This window comes from Hevea brasiliensis, chromosome 10 (genome assembly GCF_030052815.1).
Source record: "Hevea brasiliensis isolate MT/VB/25A 57/8 chromosome 10, ASM3005281v1, whole genome shotgun sequence".
NCBI classification, from domain to species: Eukaryota; Viridiplantae; Streptophyta; class Magnoliopsida; order Malpighiales; family Euphorbiaceae; genus Hevea; species Hevea brasiliensis.
The window spans coordinates 11,998,417-12,015,479 of NC_079502.1; positions in this window are offsets into that span (position 1 = coordinate 11,998,417).

Genomic DNA, 17,063 nt, shown 5'->3' on the forward strand with positions numbered 1-17,063 from the left:
GAGATGGTGGGGCAGCACTCTCAATGGCTTCTCGTGCTTCAATATCCATGGAGTCCTGAGAATCTTGCTAGGGAGGATTGGTCCAATCAATGGGTTTGTTATCTAAGGAATGGATAGGGCCAAGAGAGGTATAGTTCACATGTGGAGGGATAAGAGGCTGATAATTATTAATTTCACAAAGATAATTTCCCAGCTATTGCCTGAGTGGTCCCATAACATTTTTATTGGTTGTAGTACCATCATAATTCCTCCATTCATATTCTGAGTTCTGAGACTATAAGAGTCCATCGGGCCTTTTGAAGAAGGGCCTGTGCATAATGAATATGGACTTACTTGTGGGCCGAGTCCTTATGGGTCTTTCATTTACACCATGTGTCTCTATGATCCTTCTGAGACTATATTGCCATGCTATCATGGGCTTAAACCATTCAAGAAATCTTGGGAGAAGAGTCTTGTGATTTGTATTAAGGGTGTACTGATACAGCGCCAATAAAGGGAATTCTATGGCGGTAGAGTACAGCACTGTCATACACCAGAGAAATCATAGATCTTCAAGGAGAAGATCCTTTTCAGGGTGGAGAATGAAACATGTGAGGAAATGACTATCTGGATGAAAATGAGAGTTGGTAGGAATTAGTCCCCTGAGGGTGTTCATAAGACTCTGGTAGTGAAACAGGTGGTTTCTGGCGAATTTTATGATTTCTAGAATAGGAATGTTTGCAGAACAACCTGCTGGAAAACTGTCTCCGGTTGGAATAAGAAACTCAGGAGTGTTGGCAGAAGAAGATGAAGCCAACAGTATTAAAGGGAAGGTAGAATGAAAGCCTTCAAGGTGAAGATCTTTGGGTCTTCATAACAGATATGGTATAAGGTTGTGATTCCCCTTAATGTGTAACACTCCAAAATTTTAAATTTTATTATTTTATGAGCATTTTTGGTATTTTAATTTTATTTAAATTTTTGAAAATTTTTTTGAGATTTTTCGGATTTTAAAAATCGGGTTCGATTTTTCGAAAATATAAACTTTGATGATTTTTAAAAATTAATTTAAAGACCAAGTGGCAAAACTAAAAATATATTTGGAGTCTATGAATTTTTCTGAGTTTTCTGGATTTTTTTCGAAATTTTTGGACCTCGTTTTCGGTCTCGAGGCAGAGTAAAAATTCAAAATTTTGTATCCTGAATCGGACCGTCCGAATCGAACCGGACCGGATTGGACCGATCGAATCGGACCGGCCTTTTCTTTTTCTTCCTTCTTCCTCCCGCGCGCGTCGACCTCCTCCCCTTCTCTCTCTCTTTTCTCTCTCCTCCCTCCCCTTGCGCCACCTCCGCCTCCCAGCTCCAGCGCGCCTCCCGTCCGGCCGATGGCCACCGCCCCAAATGGCCGAAAAACACGCGCGAACGCCCTCCCCTACCCGCGCGACTTTTCGACTTTCCCGGCCAAAATCCGGCCGATCCGGCCACCAATCGGACCGGGTCTTGTGTCTAAACTCATCTACTCGACGAGAGCTTTCCATAGACACCAAGAACACCGAAATCCATCGAGCGGTTTGTCCGATTTTTGCTCGGGAAGTTTTTAGCCCATTTTGACTTTTGGGCTAGATTTCTCGCAAACCGTGAATCCCACTAGAAAACCGAGAGTACCCGAGCGCTCTACTCGTCGAGAGCTTCGCGGCGACATAAATTTCGAATTTTTCCGACACCGTTTTTCGGTGGGTCCCACGGAACTTCGCAGTATTTTTCCGAGCATTTAATGAGCTTATAAAATTCTGAAAAATTTGTGTACTAACCCCCGTGTTATGGGCTTCGTGTAGGTATCCTCAATTCGCGGAAATTCGACAGTTGTCCGGGTCTGTGAATTTCCGGCCAGACAGACCCGTTACCGGAAAAGTCTCCGAATTGGATCGAGGTTTTGGCTATCCCCCCATTGTCAGACGTTCCGAGCGCGTTCCCGAAGTCGGAATTGGCAAAGGTAAACCCGAACTTTGCTTTTTCGTAATTTTCTAGTGCTTAAATAGGATTAAAAATCCATAAAATATTCGTGGTAGCTTAGAAAATTATGATTCTTTTTGCAATAGCCTAGTAATATTGCTAAGGACCGCGGGGCAAAGTTTTAGAATTTTTAGAGCTTGTTTGGGTAATTTTTGCAATAATGATCAATTATAAGGACTAAATTGAAATTTTACATATTGTGATGGATGACTGATTTGATGGGCCCAGGAGGGGCTGTGTGATGTGACTGAGTTGTGGATATATGGATTGTGAATATAGAAGTGTGTTTTGAGCCATTTTGCAGGTTGGGTAGGTCCTAGGTATAGGGGAGACTCTGCCGGATTTTCGGCACGACTTAGGACGTATTTGGTCTTTTCTTGATTTGTATTGAGTCATTTGTATTAAATAAATGTAATGTAATTGTCAGGTGAGCCGAGACAGCCTTCTTCCTCCGCCCAGTCGCCACAGTGACCGTTGTTAAGTCTGTGAGTAAAATATTAATTTTAATTGTAATTTCGATATTATTATATGTTCAAGCATGCCCATGCATCACTTATATGCATATATTTATGTAGTTAAACTCTAGGCATGATTTATGTTGCATTCATAACTGTTAGCATGCCATGGATGTTATTGTGATAATTTGGAGCAGTGTGCGTGCGTTGGCGTGCATGTGATGTGGTGTGGACTATGGATAGGACGGGTAGACACGGCTTGAGATCTTCGCTGGGACCCGGTCCTTCGGGGTAGACACGGCTTGAGTTCTTCGCTGGGACCCCGATTTGGTTATTAAGTGGAAGTCCGAAAGTGAGTTCTTTCTTGGCACGAGTTGGATTTAAGAGAGCTGTATAGGGGATCAACTCCCATATATTATGATTGATGTTACAGGGTGCGTGAGTGCTCCAAATTACCTTTTTGATGTTATGACGTGAAAATGTTGTTAATGTTGCATTTCACTCTACAGGTTGCATTAGTTTTAAATAGTTATAGAGATTATGGTTAAAATTGATATTTTACTCTCTGAGTCGAACGCTCACTCCTATTCAATATTTTTCAGGCCACAGGAGGATATATTGTAACACCCCCATTGCATAGCCTGGTATATTTCACTGTTCCGGTGACCGGTGTCGGTCCGGACAATTAAGAGGATTAGAACCACATTTAAGACAACTAGAGAAGCCATAAACACAAATAATTAGTAATGTTTAATTAGTTAACTATAAATAAGAAAAACAGAACATAAGAGGTTAAACGAGCCGAGAGTCACAGCGATGAGTGACCTCCTCGAACGATCACAAGTCGTTTTAAACTCAAATTTTGAACCGTAAAAAGTGACGCTGCGGTCCTTAGGACCCTTATGAACACAGTGGAAAAGGGAAAATCATGAAAAAGAACTGTTAAGTCAATCAAATAATTAGGTCAGGGAACCGGAAGAAATATTGGATTATTTGCAAACCGGGATGAACCGGCGAGGGGCAATTTGGTCAATTGACCTCGAGAGCTGACTCCTGACCTAACTGTCAAATAAAATCAGAGAAAAGAAAATTTCGAAATCGAGAATTAAATTAAAGAACTAATAGAAAAATATAAAAAAAAAAAGAGAAAAGGAAAGAGTTTGGAAAAGTCAAAAGTTATGACATCATGCATGATGTCATAACTAAATTAATAAATTGAATTAATTAATTTGGATTTAGGGGTCTTCCATAAGCAAAAAACGTGTAAAGGAAAACAAAAGGAAAAAAATTAGGATTTTCTTCTTCTTCTTCCATTAAGTGCCACCCCACCTTCCTCCATAAATTCTCCATGAAAGTTTTTCCCTTAAGCTTACACTAAGCTTAATTTCTCCTTACCCAACCTTAATAAACCTCATAAAAACTTCATTAGAGCTTGATATTGTAACTTGGGAAGAAGACTACAAGAAGAAAGAAGGGCTAAGAGAGAGGTTTGAAGCTTTAAGTTGAGGTTAGTATGTTAAACTCCTTATTCTTCCATTTAAATGCATGTGTGATAATTGAAATGAGCTTAGAAATTATGAAATGAAATAAAATCATGGGAGAATGACTAAACTGAAATTTTGGCCTAGTTGATGGGAGTATGATTGGTATGGTTTGATGTGTTTAAAGGGAATTAAAGATGTTAATAAACTTACATTAGTATGGTGTTAAGATGGAAATGCACCAATTGTGATTGAATGAGTGAGTTAGGGTTTCAATGCTAGGGTTTATGAACCAAAATTTGGAGAAATGCATAAATGGCATGTTTGACCTATTGTGAAGTGAAATAATGGTCAATTATTACCAAATGGATTGTGTGGGAATGGTAGGAAATTAAACCAAATTCATAGGTCAATGGTCATGCTGCTGGCAGCATGACCAAACCTACTTTGAAGGACCAAAACTCAAATTTTACAAGCCTAATGGATATGCCACCAATTGGAGATGAAAATAGACATAAAAGAGCACAATTTTCATTAAGGAACCATGGCCAAAAACTGACCAAAACTTGGTGAAACAATTGACCAAAGGGAGTTGATAGCAGGCTGCCACTGCACTAAACTGACCAAATGAACAATAACTGTTCATTTGGTCATAACTCGAGTTAGACAGGTCAAATTGACCTGAAATTTGGCCAGGGGTTAGAGGGCATATAGATCTAAAACTTTCATGAAGAATATCACCCCAAATTATGCCATTAACCCATTCAGATTATTGAGCAAAGTTAGGTTACCAAACCTGCAACTCTGCAGAATTTTCATTGAGCAGCAATATTTGGATGGCTATAACACCCTCTAGAAAACTCGAATTTAGGCGATTCTTGAACCGATGGAAACCAAAGACATAGTACAACATTTCATATGAAGAAAGTAAGACCAAATTATGAACTTAACTTGATCAAATTATTGACCAAAGTTGGACCAAAATCTGCCAGAACCCAAAAGTGCAGCATGAGCGATTACGTGAACGATAAATTTATTTTGGCCATAACTTGAGCTACAAAACTCCGATTGAGGTGATCCAAAAATGAGAATACACTTAAGACAATAAGGAACATTTTCTATGAAGGAAGTTTTGTTAAATTCCAACAGTAGATCGACCAATGGAATAGTGCAACTTCGGAGAACCAAAACCGAAAATTGGCAATTTCGCCAAAATGACCTAAGCTTTAAACGAATGACCAAAACCAATAAGTTTGGTGACCAAAATGTGGTATGTGGGTGAAGTTGGAGTTCTCATACCTATTAAGCCTTAGAAAGTCAATAATTTGACTTGAATAGTGTAGTGAATAGTAACCCAAAACACAAAATTTCGAGAACGTCGAATTTAACACGTTAGAGCTAGGTAAATGTGAAGTTAAGTTTATTTTGGATTTATTTTAAGTTTTAGTACTGAAACATTGGAAAATTTCGTGTTTCAGTGGAAAAGAATACCGACAACCGAGGAGTCGAGTCAAGGCCAACAGGCGACTCGTTTGAGGTTTGTGCACAACATATACTTTTATAATCATCTTTTGCATATCGTTTTGAATAATGTGAAATATTGGATTATGGCATTCTTATGATGTTTGATCTAAATTATTGAAAGTTATTATGTATATTTGAAAAGACAATGTTTAGCAAATTGTTAAGATAAGTTTTGAAACCACAGTGTCATGACCACATATTTGAACACCTCACTAGCACGACTAGTGGGTAATTAGTTTCGAATTTTGATTCCTTCTCTGGAGAAGTGTTGAGGTGTGCCAGTAGAAGAGGATGTGAATGGATATCCATATATTTGAGCTAGCTAGCCTTGTGATATGATTTCTCTTTAGCCTCTGGCTATTGAGATTCATGTGATTTCTCTTTAGCCTCTGGATATTGAGATTCTATTTGTTTCGAATGGCGTGATCTAACTGTGGGTTTTATGAAATGTGTTTTGATACTTTGAAATGAACTTGGTTTACATGTAAAATCTCACAATGCATGATTGTATTTAATTTTCATGTTTAGCCAAAATTTTGAATGATTGTGCTTTAAGTTTTGCATAAAGATTATTTTAGTATATTGTGCACCACTGAGTCCTAGTACTCAGCGATAGCTTTATTCTTCGCAGATCTGAGACTAGAGGAGCAGCAGACGAGTCACGAGGTGTGAGAAGCTACCAGCCTAAAGTTTTCGGGTATAATTTATACCCTAACTGTAAATATTTCTTTTGATGTATATATTGCACATAAATGTATGGACATGTACATGGGTATTGAGCAGCTTGTACAAAGTTTGTATAAAAGTTGTAATAAATTTTAGTTTGGACTTTCTGAATGTAAATTTTAGTATGATGAATATATAAATTGTTTATCTTGAATGGAATATGAATAAATGATATTGATGGATAGTATTTTGAAGGAATTATTGAACTTGTGAATTTGAGAAATTGATTGAGATTGAGTTTGAAATTGAAGCAGTTGTTGAGAAAAATTTTTAGAAGTGCTTTTTACAGGTATTCGAAGAACGGTTTTCTCAAAATACAGAGGAAACTCTGTCAAAATTTTTATAAAATTTGCGAAAAAATAAAATGGGGCAAAATTTTCAACTAGCTTTCAACTTAATTAAATGTTTTAAATATTTATTAGAAATGCTCACCACTTATCAAAAAGAAGAAAATTGTTTTAAAATCCCTTGTAGGGTACTTAATGAGTTATCGGTAGGTGAAGTTCGGTAATTCATTAGGTATTCTACGGGATCATGTTATGCCTTAAAGAGGGGTAAGGTGTGACATGTTTTAGTGGTATCAGAGCAAAATTTTGAAGTATGTTTTAACATATAAATTTGTGTCTTTCTTATTAAGTACAACTGCTCAATGTCCATAATTGTTACATACAGTGCATTACATCATGAATATGAACTAACGAAGGGAAATCTCCATGTGTTACTTGTTCAGGAGATACCCTAACCTCATATTGAAATGGAAGAAGGGGATCGCTCAGTTGAGCAGTCTGTTGAAGCTGAGGCACAAGGGGAAGCCCCAGCTTTACCGAATGTCAGTGGGTCAGTAGCACCAGCCCCACAAATGCCGCAGTTCCCTGCACAATTCGCACAGCAGATGGCTGCGATGTTTCAACAAATGGCTGGGGGTATGCCCGTTCAAACTCCACCCCAACCACCTGTGGTACAACCATTGCCTCCAGCCAGACAGTATGATAAATTACTAAAGTATGGGGCTGCAGAATTTAAGGGTACAGTGGACCCTTTAGAGGCAGAGCAATGGCTTGAAAGAATGAACAGAGTGTTTAAGAAACTGCACTACCCAGATGAGCTGAAGTTTGAATATTCTGTGTCGCTACTGCAAGGGGATGCGTATGATTGGTGGAAGACCATCCCCACGGCCTTGGTCGAACCACGATCTTGACACAGGATGACTTCATCGAGAGTTCGCATAAATACGTCCCAGATGCATATGTTGATCAAAAGTTACAAGAGTTTTTGAGTCTAAAACAAGGAAATCGATCAGTGGCAGAGTATGAGAGGGAGTTCTCCCGCCTGAGTCACTATGCGGAGAGTCTCCTTACTACCAGCAAAGCAAGATGCAAGAGATTTGAGACGGGTTTGAAGCCCAGCATAAGGATGCAAGTTGTGGGATTTCGACACAAAGAACTTCTCGTAACTTATGTCCCAAGCACTTGAACCGAGAGAGTTGAAGCAACCCATGAAGGAAAAAGGTAGAAATCGAGAAAAGACAAGGGGGAAAAATCAGTTGAACAGAGTTCTGGTGCTACCTCTGGAAAGAAAAAGAAGTTTAGTGGACCCAGCAGGGGTCGAGGTGGAAGATTTGGTAGAGGCAGATTTTCCGGACAAAGACCCCCTAGGTCTGGTCAGTAGTCGAGCAGGGGTTCACATTCTGCCCACCCTTGTGAGACTTGTGGCAAGATTCATGGGGGGGAGTGTTATTAGGCCACTGGAGCCTGCTTTAACTGCGGAGGCAAGGGCCATATAGCCAAAGACTGTACTAGTGCTCCGAAATATGGTCTAGCTCCTACTACTGCTGAAGGATCTATTCAGAGTCCTGCTCCCAGAGGTTCACAGTCATTTGGCAGAGGAAGAGGCAGAGGTAGAGGCACTGCTTCAGGCAGTCAGGGCACAGTTGGTCAATCAGCACAAGGGAGTGCTTCAGCCAGAATCTACACGATGAGACAGCGAGAAGAGGCTGAGACTTCTGATGTGGTAGCTGGTACATTCTCTATCTCTGATCAAGATGTATTTGTGTTGTTTGATCCGGGTTCAACTCATTCATATGTTAGTGCTAGCATAGTCAGTTCACTTGCTGTTCCATGTGTACAAATGGGTTTTGAAGTGCTAGTAACTAGTCCATTAGGACAAGAGGTCCGGGTCAACAGAATCTATAGAGACTGTCCTTTGGTGATCCAAGGACATGTTTTCCTGTCAGATTTGATTGAAATGCCCTTCAGAGAGTATGATATCATCTTGGGCATGGATTGGTTAGCCAGGCATCACGCCATGATTGACTGTAGACTGAAGACAGTCACTTTTGGTCTTCCTTTGTACGATGATGTGGTAATACACGGGGAGAGGCATTTACTGCCATCAAACATCATTTCGGCTACACTAGCTAGAAGAATGATCAGAAAGGGGTGTGAAGCATACTTGGCACATGTGATAGACACCCAAGTGGGGAGTCCAGCACTAAGGGACATCCCTACGGTATGTGACTTTCCGGATGTATTTCCTGATGAATTGCCAGGATTACCTCCAGAAAGAGAAGTGCAATTTGAGATTAATGTTATGCCTGGTGTGGACCCAATCTCCATAACGCCATATAGAATGGCACCTGCAGAATTAAAAGAATTGAAAGTGTAGTTGCAAGAGTTGCTTGACAAGGGCTTCATTCGCCCTAGTGTGTCACCTTGGGGAGCGCCAGTATTGTTTGTAAAGAAGAAAGATGGCACTCTCCACTTGTGTATTGATTATCGGCAGTTGAATAAGGTGACAATAAAGAATAGATATCCATTGCCCCGCATTGATGACTTGTTTGATCAGTTAAGGGGTGCAGCTGTGTTCTCCAAAATTGACCTGAGATCAGGTTATTATCAGCTGAAGGTACAAGAGCAAAGTATTCCTAAAACTGCCTTCAGAACCCGCTATGGCCATTATGAGTTCCTAGTTATGCCATTCGGGTTAACTAATGCTCCAGCTGCTTTTATGGATCTGATGAACACTATTTTCAGACCATACCTCGACCAGTTTGTTATGGTATTCATAGATGATATATTGGTCTATTCGAGGAATGCAGAAGAGCATGATAGACATCTGTGGATTGTACTGCAGACTTTGAGGGAGAAACAGCTATATGCCAAATTGTCGAAGTGTGAATTTTGGCTGAAGGAGATATCCTTTTTGGGGCATGTAGTATCAGAAGAGGGCATTAAGGTAGATCCAAGCAAGATTGAAGCTGTCCTTAATTGGAGGCCACCCAGAAATGTCACAGAGATTCGCAGTTTTCTGGGTTTAGCTGGATACTACCGTAGATTTGTGAAGGGATTCTCCATGTTGGCATCTCCATTGACCAAGCTACTTAGAAAGGATGTGAAATTTTAGTGGATGGATAAATGCCAGCAAAGCTTTGATGAATTGAAGAGACGTTTAACTGAAGCTCCAGTCCTGACTTTACCTATACTGGGTAAAGAATATACAGTTTACAGCGATGCTTCTCATAATGGGTTAGGTTGTGTGTTGATGCAAGATCGAAATGTCATTGCCTATGCATCACGCCAGCTGAAACCGCATGAGAGGAATTATCCGACACATGACTTGGAGCTTGCAGCCATTGTGTTCGCTCTTAAGATCTGGAGACACTATTTATATGGGGAAAAGTGTTACATCTACACAGATCATAAGAGTTTGAAGTATTTGGGCACCCAAAAAGAGCTGAATTTGAGACAGAGGAGATGGTTAGAGTTGATAAAAGACTACGATTGTCTGATAGACTATCAGCCAGGGAAAGCTAATGTTGTGGCTGACGCCTTAAGTCGCAAGACTATGGCAAGTCTACGGGTTACTCCTTTGTCTTTGGTACATGAGTTGAGATCATTACATGCCAGTTTAGAGATTAATGATGAGGGGCAGACAGCAGTTGCATGGCATGTACAGCCAGTGTTGATTTATCAAATCAGAATGGCTGCTCAGAATGATCAGAAGTATCAGAAGCTGTTGGAAGAAGTCCGACAGGGCAAGAAACCAGAGTTCTCGATCAGATATGATGGTTTACTGCTACACCAGGGCAGAATGTGTGTTCCTAATGATGTTGATTTGAGGCAGATCATTTTGAAGGAAGCACATGAGTCTCCTTTTGCCATGCACCCTGGTGGTACAAAAATGTATAGGGGGCTAAAGGAGCATTACTGGTGGATGGGTATGAAGAGAGATGTGGCAGAGTTTGTGTCCAAATGCCTAACTTGTCAGCAAGTAAAGGCAGAGCATCAAGTACCCGCTGGGTTGTTACATCCACTACCAGTACCAGAGTGGAAATGGGAGAGAATAACGATGGATTTTGTGATGGGACTTCCGAGGACACAGAAGAGTCATGATCCAGTTTGGGTCATTGTTGACAGATTGACTAAATTTGCTCATTTTCTGCCAGTCCAGATGGACTACAGTTTAGAAAGATTGGCCAAGTTATACATCGATGAGATTGTGAGATTGCATGGAGTGCCAGTATCCATCGTATCAGACAGAGATCCTAGGTTCACTTCTAGATTCTGGGGTAGTCTTCAGAGAGCCCTAGGAACTAGATTGAACTTCAAGATCGCATTCCACCCACGCATGCATGGCCATGCGAGAGGGTAATTCAGATCTTGGAGGACATGCTACGGGCTTGTGTGATTGAGTTTGAGGGGATTTGGGATACACACTTGCCTTTGATTGAGTTTGCTTACAACGACAGCTACCAATCAAGCATTGGGATGCCTCCATATGAAGCTTTGTATGGCGAAAATGTAGAACCCGTTGTGTTGGGATGACGTGGGTGAAAGAAAAATGATTGGACCCAAATTGTTCAACAAATCAAGAGAAAATCGTGGTTATTCGAGATCGACTTAAGATCGCATCGCACCGTCGAAGTCCTACATTGATCAAGAGAAGGGATATTGAGTATGCAGTGGGTGAGAAAGTTTTCCTCAAAGTTTCTCCTTGGAAGAGAATTATGAGATTCGGCGAGAAGGGAAGCGAGTCCTCGCTTCATTGGGCCATACGAGGTTCTGGAAAGAGTGGGTCCTTTGGCATATCGGTTGGCACTACCTCCAGAGTTGGAGAAGATACATAATGTCTTCCATGTGTCTATGTTGAGGAGGTATCGATTAGACCCATCTCATGTACTACCAGTAGAAGAAATAGAAGTGAATCCAGACCTCACATATGAAGAAGAACCCATAAAGATTCTGGCTTATGAGGCGAAGCAGCTACGGAATAAGCAGATACCGTTGGTAAAAGTGCTGTGGAACCATCATTCGGGCCAAGAAGCTACTTGGGAACGAGAGGAGGACATGAGGAGACAACACCCACAGTTGTTCAGAGATTGATACAAGATAAAAATTTCGAGACGAAATTTATTTAAGGGGGGGAGAATTGTAACACCCCCGTTGCATAGCCTGGTATATTTCACTGTTCCGGTGACCGGTGTCGGTCCGGACAATTAAGGGGATTAGAACCACATTTAAGACAACTAGAGAAGCCATAAACACAAATAATTAGTAATGTTTAATTAGTTAACTATAAATAAGAAAAATAGAACATAAGAGGTTAAACGAGCCGAGAGTCACAGCGATGAGTGACCTCCTCGGGAACGACTGCGAAGTCGTTTTAAACTCAAATTTCGAACTGTAAAAAGTGACGCTGCGGTCCTTAGGACCCTTATGAACACAGTGGAAAAGAGAAAATCATGAAAAAGAACTGTTAAGTCAGTCAAATAATTAGGTCAGGGAGCCGGAAGAAATATTGGATTATTTGCAAACCGGGATGAACCGGCAAGGGGCAATTTGGTCAATTGACCCCGAGAGCTGACTCCTGACCTAACTGTCAAATAAAATCGGAGAAAAGAAAATTTCGGAATCGAGAATTAAATTAAAGAACTAATAGAAAAATAAAAAAAAAAAAAGAGAAAAGGAAAGAGTTTGGAAAAGTCAAAAGTTATGACATCATGCATGATGTCATAACTAAATTAATAAATTGAATTAATTAATTTGGATTTAGGGGTCTTCCATAAGCAAAAAACGTGTAAAGGAAAACAAAAGGAAAAAAATTAGGATTTTCTTCTTCTTCTTCCATCAAGTGCCACCCCACCTTCCTCCATAAATTCTCCATGAAAGTTTTTCCCTTAAGCTTACACTAAGCTTAATTTCTCCTTACCCAACCTTAATAAACCTCATAAAAACTTCATTAGAGCTTGATATTGTAACTTGGGAAGAAGACTACAAGAAGAAAGAAGGGCTAAGAGAGAGGTTTGAAGCTTTAAGTTGAGGTTAGTATGTTAAACTCCTTATTCTTCCATTTAAATGCATGTGTGATAATTGAAATGAGCTTAGAAATTATGAAATGAAATAAAATCATGGGAGAATGACTAAACTGAAATCTTGGCCTGGTTGATGGGAGTATGATTGGTATGGTTTGATGTGTTTAAAGGGAATTAAAGATGTTAATAAACTTACATTAGTATGGTGTTAAGATGGAAATGCACCAATTGTGATTGAATGAGTGAGTTAGGGTTTCAATGCTAGGGTTTATGAACCAAAATTTGGAGAAATGCATAAATGGCATGTTTGACCTATTGTGAAGTGAAATAATGGTCAATTATGACCAAATGGATTGTGTGGGAATGGTAGGAAATTAAACCAAATTCGTAGGTCAATGGTCATGCTGCTGGCAGCATGACCAAACCTACTTTGAAGGACCAAAACTCAAATTTTACAAGCCTAATGGATATGCCACCAATTGGAGATGAAAATAGACATAAAAGAGCACAATTTTCATTAAGGAACCATGGCCAAAAACTGACCAAAACTTGGTGAAACAATTGACCAAAGTGAGTTGATAGCAGGCTGCCACTGCACTAAACTGACCAAATAAACAGTAACTGTTCATTTGGTCATAACTCGAGTTAGACAGGTCAAATTGACCTGAAATTTGGCCAGGGGTTAGAGGGCATATAGATCTAAAACTTTCATGAAGAACATCACCCCAAATTATTCCATTTACCCATTCAGATTATTGAGCAAAGTTAGGTTACCAAACCTGCAACTCTGCAGAATTTTCATTGAGCAGCAATATTTGGATGGCTATAACACCCTCTAGAAAACTCGGATTTAGGCGATTCTTGAACCGATGGAAACCTAAGACATAGTAAAACATTTCATATGAAGAAAGTAAGACCAAATTATGAACTTAACTTGATCAAATTATTTACCAAAGTTGGACCAAAATCTGCCAGAACCCAAAAGTGCAAAGGCATGAACGATTGCGTGAACAGTAAATTTATTTTGGCTATAACTTGAGCTACAAAACTCCGATTGAGGTGATCCAAAAATGAGAATACACTTAAGACAATAAGGAACATTTTCTATGAAGGAAGTTTTGTTAAATTCCAACAGTAGATCGACCAATGGAATAGTGCAACTTCGGAGAATCAAAACCGAAAATTGGCAATTTCGCCAAAATGACCTAAGCTTTAAACGAATGACCAAAACCAATAAGTTTGGTGACCAAAATGTGGTATGTGGGTGAAGTTGGAGTTCCCATACCTATTAAGCCTTAGAAAGTCAATAATTTGACTTGAATAGTACAGTGAATAGTAACCCGAAATACAAAATTTCGAGAACGTCGAATTTAACACGTTAGAGCTAGGTAAATGTGAAGTTAAGTTTATTTTGGATTTATTTTAAGTTTTAGTACTGAAACATTGGAAAATTTCGTATTTCAGTGGAAAAAAATACCGGGACAGAACCCGAGGAGTCGAGTCAAGGCCAACAGGCGACTCGTTTGAGGTTTGTGCACAACATATACTTTTATAATCATCTTTTGCATATCGTTTTGAATAATGTGAAATATTGGATTATGGCATTCTTATGATGTTTGATCTAAATTATTGAAAGTTATTATGTATATTTGAAAAGACAATGTTTAGCAAATTGTTAAGATAAGTTTTGAAACCACAGTGTCATGACCACATATTTGAACACCTCACTAGCACGACTAGTGGGGGTAATTAGTTTCAAATTTTGATTCCTTCTCTGGCGAAGTGTTGAGGTGCGCCAGTAGAAGAGGATGTGAATGGATATCCATATATTTGAGCTAGCTAGCCTTGTGATATGATTTCTCTTTAGCCTCTGGCTATTGAGATTCATGTGATTTCTCTTTAGCCTCTGGATATTGAGATTCTATTTGTTTCGAATGGCGTGATCTAACTGTGGGTTTTATGAAATGTGTTTTGATACTTTGAAATGAACTTGGTTTACATGTAAAATCTCACAATGCATGATTGTATTTAATTTTCATGTTTAGCCAAAATTTTGAATGAATGTGCTTTAAGTTTTGCATAAAGATTATTTTAGTATATTGTGCACCACTGAATCCTAGTACTCAGCGATAGCTTTATTCTTTGCAGAATCTGAGAACTAGAGGAAGCAGATCGAATCACGAGGTGTGAGAAGCTACCAGCCTAAAGTTTTTGGGTATAATTTATACCCTAACTGTAAATATTTCTTTTGATGTATATATTACACATAAATGTATGGACATGTACATGGGTATTGAGCAGCTTGTACAAAGTTTGTATAAAAGTTGTAATAAATTTTAGTTTGGACTCTGAATGTAAATTTTAGTATGATGAATATATAAATTGTTTATCTTGAATGAAATTTGAATAAATGATATTGATGGACAGTATTTTGAAGGAATTATTGAACTTGTGAATTTGAGAAATTGATTGAGATTGAGTTTGAAATTGAAGCAGTTGTTGAGAAAAATTTTTAGAAGTGCTTTTTACAGGTATTCGAAGAACGGTTTTCTCAAAATACAGAGGAAACTCTGTCAAAATTTTTATAAAATTTGCAGAAAAATAAAATGGGCCAAAATTTCCAACTAGCTTTCAACTTAATTACATGGTTTAAATATTTATTAGAAATGCTCACCACTTATCAAAAAGAAGAAAATTGTTTTAAAATCCCTTGTAGGATACTTAATGAGTTATCGGTAGGTGAAGTTCGGTAATTCATTAGGTATTCTACGGGATCATGTTATGCCTTACAGAGGGGTAAGGTGTGACATATATTTTTGAGGTTAACCTGCTTTTCTCTCTCGCAGGTCGTTTATCAGTATTTGTGTAATTCTATAAACTTCTAGAATTTCCGCATGTGTTAGAGATATTTAAATGATTCGGGTCTGTAATATAAATTGTCATGTGGACCTGTAAAATTATTATATGCATGTTTGATGGATTGGATGAGGGAGCTGAGCTCCCATTTATTTTTGATGCTGATATGAGTATGTGGAGGGTGAGCTGAGCTCCCCAATTGATGATATATTTTGTTTACAGGTCGGGTGAGTCAAAAACTCCCCGTTGAAAGGTCCACTTTATGGCCGGACTCTGTCCTGTTGGTTTCTTGAAATTGGGCCCAAATGGGCCTTAGAGTTGGGTTAATGAATAGTTAGGCTTACTACGGGCCTCGGGGGCTTTAGGCTGGCCCAGGTCCTAGTGCCGGTCCGGCCCATAGGTTGGGTCGTGACAAATGTGGTATCAGAGCTTAGGCTCCAGATTCTTAGGGAATGCTTGTCTAAAATGTTGGGAAGAGTCTACTAGGAGTCACATGCGGAAAAATAGGGTCCACATTCATCTTGCATTGTCATCTTTGCTTCTAGTTTCTGCTTCATATATTGTGTGTAAATATGAGTCTATAGAGCTGTGTAATGTGCAGTTTTGAATTTTGTGGGCTAATGCTGCTGAATTTCAGGAAAATGCGTAGAAGCAGGAGAGCTACCACTGCACCAGAACCAGATGTGCCTGACGAGGTGTCGGCACAGGATGAGGCGCCTGCCCCGAGGAGGCGGGGTAGGAGGCCTAGAGCTGCTCAAGTAGAAGAGCAGCTGCCACCAGTACAGGATCAGTCTTTTATGGCACAGCGTCCTATGGACCCCATGGCAGCTACTCTAGCTGGGTTGCAGAGAACCATCGATATGATGGCGCAGTATATGGTCCACCCTCCACAGCAGCAGCAGTCCACCGCACCAAGAGGAGAACCTTACAAACAGATCATAAATTTCAAGAAGTTGGTGCCTAGTACTTATGATGTATCAGATGATGCATATCGGTTTTTGGATTCCTGCAGACAGGCAGGAACAAAATTGCAGTTGACTGATAGAAGACTAATAGAGTGTATACAGCATGTCATGGGGCCTATGCCTAGACAATGGATGAATGACTACGTGTTACCTCGGATGGAGGGTTTGTCGTGGGCTCAGTTTGTGGAACTGTTCATCAATCGGTTTGTGCCAGAAAGCTTCAGAGATCAGAAGCAGTGGGCCTTTGAGGCCTTAAGATAGAATGGCAGGTCTGTAGATGAATATGCTACAGAATTTCTGGAATTGAGCAGATATGCCCCCACAGCAGTATCTACAGAAACTATGAAGGTGAAGAGATTCCTAAAGGGGCTTGACAGGAGGTATGCAAACCTGGCCATGATGTCTGATCAGTCTTTTGACGTGGTAGTTGATCGAGCCAGACAGATAGAGATTAGCTATGCTGTGGATGACAGCGGAAGGGCAAAGAAAAACAGAGCAGAGGGTTCTTCAGGTGTTCCCCACATGGCTACTACAGACAGTGGTGGCCAAACTAATTACAGAGGAAGAAGCAGGAATAAGAGAAGTGGTTTCAGACACAAATCCCGAGGGTTCGCACTGTGGTACGGATCCAAAGCGGTGGTACAGTTCGAGTATAGTAGTTCTGGGTCTGGTTCAGGATCCTCCTTGGCACCTTGTGCACAGTGTGGAATAGGACATTCAGGACCTTGTATGATGGGTTTAGGAGTATGCTTCA